This window comes from Theobroma cacao, chromosome 5 (assembly GCF_000208745.1).
Source record: "Theobroma cacao cultivar B97-61/B2 chromosome 5, Criollo_cocoa_genome_V2, whole genome shotgun sequence".
Classification (NCBI taxonomy): Eukaryota; Viridiplantae; Streptophyta; class Magnoliopsida; order Malvales; family Malvaceae; genus Theobroma; species Theobroma cacao.
Genome location: NC_030854.1, coordinates 11,102,333 through 11,111,301, shown reverse-complemented (window position 1 = coordinate 11,111,301; position 8,969 = coordinate 11,102,333).

Genomic DNA, 8,969 nt, shown 5'->3' with positions numbered 1-8,969 from the left:
ATACTTAAGTATTATGGTGACACCTTGGTGAAGTGCAAATTTTATATTTTATTCGTACAAGTGTAAAGGAAGAAAGATAGAAGGAAATTGGACTTAAAAGAAATGATTGAAGGACCAAATTGTAAAGGATGAAAAGTATGGAGGGTTGGATGGTAAATAAGGAAAAGTTCAGGACTTATGTGCAATTACAATATTTGAAGCTAATTGGACATTAACTAACCAAAGGAAGTTAGATTATGTGGGATAATGAGATGTGCATGTAAATTCACTATTACATGCAAATAATAGGATGTAAAAAGGAGAAACTTAGTGGGGAACATGTGGGACCCCCACCATGTGAAGAAAAAGGAAAGATAGGCCTAAATCTATTTGCATGTAAAGAGATTGGTGCATTAGGTGGCCAAATGAGGAAAGGGAAATATAGATGCATGTGACTTGAATGATTTAATAAATGACCAAATAAAATATAAAGTGAAGCTTGTGCATGAAATGTGATTGGAGGAATAAGGTGGTGCATGGAATAAAGAATGAAGAAAGGAAAAATGGGGAGTGAAAGTGGCAGATGGAGAAGTGTAGTAAGGATAGATAATGGGCCAATGAATAAAGTGGGGAATTTGTGGATGAAGAACCATTGGTTGGCAAAGTGGTCAAATGAAAATAAAGGAAAATTGGTGCTTGTGTTGTGATTGGTTTCAAAGGGTGGCCAAATGAAAACAAAGGAAAATTTGTGCATGAAATGCGATTGGTTCCAATGGGCGGCCATATAAATACTAAGTTGCAAGAGTGAAAGAGAAATGTGAAGAGAGCTTTGGTGAGACTTGAGGGCCGGCCATTTAGAGAAGAAAAAAGAGGAAAGAAAGTTTTGAGAGGTTCCACCCGAGAGGAAGAAAAAGAGAAAGAAAAGAGAGAAATGAAGGAAAGGCTCAGTTTTGCCACAAGATCAAGAGAAACTGTGAGGTTTCCTCCCTCATCTTGTTGCCTTGTGCTATTCTATCAACCAAGGAGTCTTCAATACTTAAGAGAGAAGCCGTGGAGTGTTGATGGAGGTGTAAAGCTCAGTTTCAAGATACAAGAGAAATAAGGTAAGGATTGTGGTTTTATCTTGAATAATCTTTGAAAATGGTTTGGTAACAATAAGAAATGTTTTGTGGTAGCAAATATTGGCTTGATTGGAGAAGATTTAGTGACATGCAAGCTATCAAAATCGTAGATTAATGACAGATTTAAAGTGAAAGAAACAAGGTACGCTTGGTATTGTGTTTTAAGGCCCAAAAATTTTGAGAAAATAACTTGTGAATCATGTTGGCAGCTTGATGATTAAAGTTTTGGTGGAACATTGGAGTGCATGTGTGGATCAAGCAACCTTAGACGTAAAAATAAATAATGCTTTGAGTATGGTTGAGAAATCTTGAGGAATGGCTATTGTTGTGTGGTTGGAATCTTGAGAGGTGCATTGTGAGCAATAATGGCTGTTAAAAGAATCTAAAATGCATGAGCTAGATGGACATGTTAAGTTTGCTTGCTATGTTGCTTGAAAGAAATGAAAAAGGAATAATGTGGATGGAGGATTGAGAAATAAAGCATTGAAAGCTATGGATGTAAACTTGGAAATAATTGAGTGAGCTAGGGAATAAGTGTTGTTTCCATATATGTGGTTATAGAATAAAAATATAAGATGAATTTGGATGAAAGTTGCTTGAAAAGGTTGAAATGGGCACTTAATGTCGTAAATAAGTTGCCGGTACATATAGTATGAAGAATTATGCAAGTGAAAAATATGAATACCTTTAGTAAAAATGTGTCAAGATCCATATGAATATGCAAAGGTTAAGTGAGAAAGAATGGTGATTTAAGCATGATGTAAGTTATTAAAATGGTGATTGATTTTTGAATGAGAAAGAAAAATGGGAATAATAAACACTAAGTATATTAAGCTTGGTTTATTGCTAGGAAGTGTGCAAGTGGAAAAGGAATACCGTGGTGATTAACTAAAGGAGGAAACGTAACCGGATAAGTGGCGAAGCGATATCCCACTATTGTGAGGTGAGTAAGGGGTGTCTATTTTAAAATCTCCATACCATATATTGATTTACGTCAATAAACGTTGCCAGTTTTCTTAAGTGCAATTATGGCTAGCATGAGCTGTTAGCCTTGATAGGCAATTTTAAAATGGACTTGCAATGATTTATATATTGCTATTATGGAAAGCATGAGCTGGTAGAAACCATAGGAAAATGTGGATGCAAGTGATTTGGAAATCATTTGTGTAGAATACATATATATATATATATATACACACACACATATGTAAAGAGTTTTAGAAATCAAGAAATAAGCCTTTTTGCACTGTTTTGCATAAAAAATCCTTGCCTTGTATCTTCATGTGATATGTATAGTTAAATACATTTATTAAATGGTTTAAATGAAAAATTTTCGAAAATCGGTTTTAGTCCAATCTTTATACAAGTCTTTACACCATGCTTTTTTTTATGTTAAAAGCAATTTGAATGGTTATCAAACCTTGTTTTTAAATGATTTCAAGCAAAAGACTTGGAAACCTCGATTTTGTTTTGAAAATGGTTTTGACAAACTGAGAGTGTCAAGAGTAGGTCGAATGTCACATCGGGATAGTGTGAACCTTGTGCACAAGTGAGCTCTAGCTAGAGAACCTTTGGGTCACCAACGGGCTGTTAGACGTGGCTGGGGCCATGGTTTATGATATAACGTGGTAAGGCCACAAATTGATATGTGTGGCTAAGCCACCAGTTGATATATGTGGTTACAACCGTTTGATTTCTCTGATGTGGGCCAATATCGTCAAGATTGCCATGGCAATGGGAATCCGATGGTGCAGAGCTCCCAGATGTTATTACGTGGAAGTGGGTCCATGTGTTGGTTGCTATGATTACCTGCTCGAGAGCCTTGAGAGTTTTTAAACTCATACTCTTTTGCATGGTGGAGAGTTAACGATTTTTCGCAACTCCCTCTCTATTTGATTAATAGCTTTCAGCGCTTTATACATGATTGTGAGATGATTTATGTGGTTGTACATGTTGATTTTTACATACCACACATTTTGGGAGCATGCGTGATTTTATGCAACTATCGTATTTTGAACGAAATTAGTGATTTCGATTATTGAAATTTGTTTTAAAACACTTTTTCTCCGGCATCGTTTGCCAAAAAAAGTATAGCATTATGATTTACGACATTATTTTTATAAGGCACAAATACCCTATTTGTGATTGGCTTTACAAGATTATCATTTTTTTATTCTAGTTTTACTATTCAAATTTATCTGCTTTATGCTTGTTTCCCATCTATGCCCTGCTCATGGAGCCGATGATCATTGAGTCTGTGAGACTCACCCCTTTATCTCCCTTTTGCAAATAATGATTGGCCTAGTGTGCGTTCACTGGAGCATATTGTCTACTGTAGTTAGGTAAAAGCATCTCATAGCACTTCCTTCCGAGTTGCTCCACTGCTAGAGGTCGAGTCATTTATAGCATGGCGTATATTTAATTAGTGTCAATGTAAATGTGCAGTTCGTATTATAGACTTAATGTATTTTTACTAGTATGGTGAATAAAGATTAAGATGGCTTATTACGATTTATGTTCGATTCTTGTTATAAAGAGTTATATGGTTCAAGTAATTTCATAGATGGATGGCATGAATACGTAGTAATAACTAAGTTTCGGTTCAGGTTTGTTCGGGACTTGGTGGGTTCTCTTGCAAGACTCAGACGTCGGTAGCGATCGAGGAGCGGTCGTTACACTAGGCTTGATGAATTTCCCTTAAGAATTCTTTATTTGTTGCAATGTTGATAATTATTGATGCTGTACTTGATCATTCTTTTTTGTGTGATCAATATGATTCTGATGAGAATGTATATTGTTGTTTGATTGCGCATATTACATGTCATATAATACATCCATACAAGTCATCCAACTTTAGAACTATTCAATGAATTTTCCTTCAAAAGATTTCACTTACATCGGTTCCAATATATTTTTCATGAGTTTTTACTTCGAAATTGAACTTCTTTTTTTTTTATAAATGTTCATGGACCTCACATATTTTTTAGAGACAAAAACATTGTTTCATTGAGCTGTAAAGACAAGGTATCGAAACTTGCACTCAATGTCTCGATACCCTGAAATGTCTTGATACTTTTATCCCATGTAGCAAGCTTTGAAAAGCAGTGAAAATGTCTCAATAGTTTTGTACCATGTATCGAGACTGGACACATAGTAACCAAAAATAAAAAGAAGCCCTGATTAAAGTATCAAGACTTCACTCAAAGGTCTCGATACTTTTAAGTGGGATTTGAAAAACTAACCCGTCTTTTTACTTTCTTTTTAAGCCTTTTAAGTTCCTCAACTTCATTTTCACTTACTTTCTCTATTTTCCCTCACACCCTACTTTAATTTTTCTCTCAAAGCTCTCAAATCTCTCAAACCTTAAGCAAAAATGGCACCACGCACCAAAAGAGTCACCAAGTGTCAACATGTTGAAAGCAAGTCTTCTTCAAGGGCTACTCACAATTTCACAAAGAACTTCGAGAATCAGGCCGAAGAAAAGAGGTACATTGATTTCTTCTTTACTCTTAAGGTTTATCCTAGTCAGCCTATAAACTCTGAGTATCTCGAAACCTTAGGATTTCCCTATGTAGAAAAACTTACCTAGCAAGGTTGGATATTTTTTTTGGAAATGGATAGGAAATATTATGAGAGGTTGATTACGACATTTTACCTAAATGCTACCACCACCTTTAAGGACAATCCAACCCATGATGAAGAGGAAGAGTATGCCCATGAAGATATGTTTGTCACATCCGTAATGGGAAAGGACATACATATCAACATTGATATGATTAGTCATATTTTGTACGTCTTTAATTTGGGTAGGCACTGGTACAATTTGAAGGATGGCATTACTAAGAGTGATTTGCACATTGAGTTTTTCATTTTTCCTCTACCAACCAACATGGGTCAAATTAGTGCAAATAGGCAGACTTTGCATGATAGGATTCTCCACTTAATTATATCATGGAACCTTAGGCCTAATGGGTGAAAATATTCACATGTCAAGAGTGAGGATCTTTATTTTCAACACCACATCAAGCATATATTCAAAACAATATGGCTGATTTTATATTTAGAGATATGATGTAACTGATCACCGAGGGAAGGATGGCCTTAGTGCACAAGATGGTGATAAGCCACATTAATCGTTTTTATGGTGTTGACACTCATGTAGATCCTCTTATAGCCCATAAGGTTAGCAAACAAATTTAGGTATAGGTTGATTGTTAGATGCTACTATCTGAAGGGCTTTACGCCATTGTAACCTCAAGGCGAGGCAACTAATGAGGAGAATAGTGACAACAGGGATGGTGAGCCACTAGTTGCTCTAACCATTATGGGGGACACTTCATTTTTTCAATCACTAGAGCCTAGGTTGATGGCCTACATTTGCACATCCACCAAGTTGATTATAAGCAGTATTGAGGAGCTTAGAGGATGTGTCAATCCTCTTGAGAGGGATGTTGCAACACTTGCTCAACTTCGTGACATCGATGCCTTTCTTCCCATTACTTTGGTCAACCCTCCTACCATGTCAAGCACTCAAGCTAATCCAAGCACTAACCCCAACACTCTACTTTATCCCTTCGATCCTCTTACCAGCCCTATGGACCCTTCCCTTGACCTCTCACCTTGATTTATGTTGGGGCACATTTCTTTTATGTTTCCAATACTTTGTGTAATTCTTGTAATTGGATGCTTACATGTTTCATACATTTGATCATACTCTTTTATGGTTATTGTTTATATTTCTAACTCTTTTGAATATTTTCTTTTTTATATACTTCTAGATGCAAATGGTTAACCATATCATGAATGCAAATGCTTACATTTTCTCTTAATGGATGATGACTTTTATAGATATTTATGGATACCTCTATATTATAATTGTCCTATGAATCCTAATGCTTACATTTTATATTATGGGTGCTTACACTGTCAAAGTTATTATTTCCACTTATAATGCTTTAAATTGATACTTGAACACCCTTTAAAATCGGTTTTTCACTTATTTTTTATATAACAAAAAAGGGAGAAGTATTTTGAGCAAATGCGCTTAAATTTTTGAAACTTACCACTTAATGAGGGGGAGCTTTTCATTTTTCAAATATACTTAAGTTCAAAAACTTAGAAGGAGTTTTCAAATTCAATTTTGCTCATTAGTTTTGTCATATCAAAAAGGGAGAGATTGTTAGCTTTATAATTAATCCTTATTTTGAAATGACAAAAACAAATGATCAAAACCTAAGCATTAAAGGGGTTTTGTGGTCGTTAAGCATTTATAAGAAAATTGGCTAAGTGTTTGAAGCGCAAAATGCCTTAGAAATTGTCTCACAACACTATGGTGTCAAGACATTTTTGGCAAGTATCAATACCTCAAGCTTAAAATGCCTTATAAACAACTTAAGGAAGTAAAAACATCAAGACATCACCTCTGAAGCATCAAATTCCATAAGAGAAGTGCAGATGTATTAAGACCTAGACTTGAAGTATCAAGACCTTACCTTAGAAGTTCAAAATTCTAGAAGACAAGTGTCGATGTATCAAGGCATGGCTTCACAGTCTCAAAACTTCACTTATAGACTTCAACTTCAAAAATCATTTGCCAAAATATTGAGATTTACATTCAAAGTATCAAGACTTCACCTTTAGAACTTCAAATTTTAGAAAGCAAGTGTCAAATATCGAGACCTACTTGCCAAGCATCGAGACATCTATTTCAAACTTAGATTTCTAGAAAGCATGCTACAATATTTTGAGACCATGCTTAAATGTATTGAGACATGCTTTAATTTGAAAATGCCAAGGATGAACCAAGTATCGAGATGTGCAAGAGAGGTATCGAGATGTTAATTGAATTAGGCGTTAAGAGTATCAAGCCCTGTATCAAAGGTATCGATACCTTGCATTAAACAAGCTAAAAAGACATGATTAACGAATAGTTTTTCAAGCACTCATCCTCAAAAGCCTATTTTAGGACACTTAACTATAAATGAAGTCTGTGGCATAGTTTCCAAGGTAGAAAACACCAAGAGAAAGATTTCCAAGCTAGAGTAAAAGATCAAAGACTAAATTCCTTAAAAATCACTCTCAAAATTCAAGTGTTCCTCCACCATGCTATTTGAGCCTTAAGCTTCTTTATTTACTCTAAGAGCTCGCATCCTCTCATTGTATTCATTGTTTCATTTAGCCTTTTGTAAAGGCATTTGAGCTTGTTTCTTATCATCCTTGTACTCCATTGTAAAGATTATACCTTAACCTCAAAAAGGTAATATTATTGTTAGTGGTTATACCTTAACCAAGTGAAAAGGTAGATGGGTTAAGTCTAAACCTTAAAACTACTATTGTAAAGGTTAAGTCTAAGATTTGAAAAGACTGTTTTCTAAAGGTTATACTTGAACCTTGAAATAGCATCTTTCATAGTCGATTCTAAACTTCTTGGTGATCCAAGGGAGAAGATGTAATCAAAGAGGCCAAACCTCTATAAAATCTTTAGGTCTTTTCTTTGATCTTTAAAATTGCTTGTCATTCTTATTAGTTCCTTAAATCATCTTTGAAACACTTGAAAAAGGATTTTTGCAATTTTAATTCATTGTCTTTAAACAAGCTCTTCATTTTTACTTGGTCAAAAAGTACTCCACTCTTCAAAGGTTGCAAAGAATTTTTTAAATATTTAATTCACCATCCTCTTGAGTTTATTCTTTTGAACTAACATTCTAATAATACACAACACGGTCTAGCAAAATTGTTTATTGAACACCTCCAATTGATTGCGAGGCCATTATTTATGAAATCTAAACTCCCAATTTCTACATAGAGGCATGCCATTTTGTATGCAGCAGCACTTGTACATATCAAGCCAACAAGTTATCATAAGTTATCTCCTATACAATTGGTTTATGGTTAAAAACCAAATATTTTCCATTTAAGAATTTTTGGATGTGCGGTATATGATCCAATTGCTCCACCAAAACACACAAGGATCCATCCTCAAAGGAGGTTTGAAATATACATTGGATATTATAACACCTCGTACCTTCGTATAGAAGTCAATAAGACCTTATTGACAAGATGAAAGGTCAATTGACACTAATTTAAGTGCCAAAGAGAGGTGACAAGTGAAAGAAATATTTTAAAATAAAATATTCTATACGAGAAAAAATAATATTAAAATAATAATAATAATATTTTATTGAGGATGAATTAGCAAGTTAAAAGGCAATTTGAAAGTGAACCAGGACAAAGTGAGACACTTTGGGACCCGAGGAGACAAGTGGAGAATTTTGACATAAAATAATATTTTATTAATAAAATATTATTAAACTACTAATATTTTATTTGGTATTGAAATTAGTCATGAAAGAGGACTATATGGCTAATCCAAGTGAGGGAGAAGAAGTAAGAAAGAATTTCTTAGAAAAACGTTGTTAGTGGGGCTCGCGTGCTTTTTTTAAATAAAGTAAGAGAGGGTAAGTATATATTTAAATATTATGGTGACACCTTGGCGAAGTATGAATTTGATATTTTATTTGTACAAGTGTAAAGGAAGAAAATTGGAAGGAAATTGAAATTAAAGGAATGATGGGGGGACCTAATTGAAAAGAATAAGAAGTTAAGGGGTGGAATTGTAAATAATAAAAAGTTGAAGGATCAAATTACAATTTATGAAATGTTTGAAGGACCAAATTGTAAAGGATGAAAAGTTTGGAGGGTTAAATGGTAAGTAAGGAAAAAATTTGAGGACTTACGTGCAATTTCACCGTTTTAAGTTAAATAGAAATTAACTAACTAAGGAAAATTAGATTATGTGGGAAGATGAAATATGCATGTAACAAATACTGTTACATGCAAAGATATGCATGCGAGGATGTACTTGTAGTG